This window comes from Nesoenas mayeri (genome assembly GCF_963082525.1).
Source record: "Nesoenas mayeri genome assembly, chromosome: 35".
Taxonomy (NCBI): Eukaryota; Metazoa; Chordata; class Aves; order Columbiformes; family Columbidae; genus Nesoenas; species Nesoenas mayeri.
In genome coordinates, this window is record NC_137576.1 from 60,642 (window position 1) to 62,152 (window position 1,511).

The following is a 1,511-nucleotide window of genomic DNA, read 5'->3' on the forward strand; positions in this document are numbered from 1 at the left end:
GGACTTAATTGTCCAAAATGACCAAGTTGGGCCTAGATTTGGGTTGAGACTGGGCCCAAAGGGTCCAAGTGTGCGGAGATCTGGGTCAAAAGTGGCTCAAAGAGGCAAAACATGCCCAGATTTGGGTCAAAATGGACATGAAATGCCAACGTATGCCCAGATTTGGGTCAAAACATGCCCAGATTTGGGGTCAAAATTGGGCTGAAGAGCCGATGTGTACTTAGATCTAGGTCAAAACTGGCAATAAAGAGTGAAACGTGCCAAGATTTGGTTCTAAAGAGGCTCAAAGGGCTACCGTGTGCCCAGATTTGGGTCAAAATAGGCCCAAACACCGAACGTGTGACTAGATTTGGGTTGAGACTAAGTCTGAAGAGGCAAAACATGCCCAGATTTAGGCAAAACATGCCTGGATTTGGGTTAATCTTTGCCCAAAGCCCCAAGTGTCAAGATTTGTGTCAAGATCAGTCAGAAGAGGCAAAACATCCCCTGATTTTGCTTCAAAATGCGCCTCCGGGGGGAGGTTCTTCGTGACGCCTCTTGGTCGCTCTAGGCCGCTCAGCCATGACGAAGACCTTGGCGTCGTCAACGTTGGGAGGTTTTTGTGTGGCAGCGGATGAGAGTCGCGCCGCCGTGAGCACTTTTGGCGCAGTAATAAGTGGCCGTGTCCTGGGCCTTGAGGCTGTTCAGCTGCAGCGTCACCGTGCTCTGGCCGTTGTCCCTCGAGATGGTGGCCCGGCCCTGGACCGATGGCGCGTACCTGGTGGTACCACCAGTGTAAGCAATACCCGCGACCCACTCGAGGCCCCTGTTGGGCGCCTGTCGCACCCACTCCATCTGGTAGTTGCTGAAGGTGAAGCCCGAGCCCTTGCAAACGAGGCGCAGGGACCCCCCGGGGGACACGAGGCCGCCCCCGGACTCCGTCAATTCAATGGCCGCCTGGAGACCTGCGACAAGAAGAGAAACGTCAATTAAACCCGCCAGAAATCGCAACGTTTTGCCTCAAAAAAGAGGGTTTCGGGCCTACCCGGCAGGGCGGCGAAGACGAGCAAGATGGCGGAGGCCAACTGGATGCCCATGGTGCCGATGGCGAAGGTGCCACCATGGTGGAACCCGGCGGGTCTTATAGGCCAAAATTTGCATCCATTTGCATCAACGCCGCCCCCTCCCGCCTGTTAATTGCGCTCGTTAGGGCGTTAATTGTGCGAGGGGGGGTTGTTTTTTTAATGGCAGGTGTGCAATTAATTAATTAAGCGTGAGGTCTCTGGGGGATTAACTGGGGATGCGCATGAAATTAATCAATTTTTAGGCCTCTCCAGTGAATTAATCACAGATGTGCATTAAATTAATTAATTACAGCTCCTTTGGTGTATTATTCACAGATGAGCACTAAATTAATTAATTACAAGGTTATAATCACAAGATTGCAATTAATTGCAAGGTCTCTGGGGACTTAATTGCAGATTTGCACTAAATTAATTAATTGCGAGGTCTCCGGGAAATTAATCCCAGAT

At 51.1% G+C, this 1,511-nt stretch overlaps 1 gene segment (V, D, J or C); it reads right to left on the reverse strand.

Annotated features, from left to right (window-relative positions):
• Window positions 1-582: 582 nt before the first annotated feature.
• On the reverse strand, window positions 583-1,076 carry LOC308051257 (immunoglobulin heavy variable 3-23-like). The segment is given in 2 exons: window positions 1,025-1,076; window positions 583-944 (listed from the first exon to the last, which is right to left on the reverse strand).
• Between the last annotated feature and the right edge of the window lie 435 nt (window positions 1,077-1,511).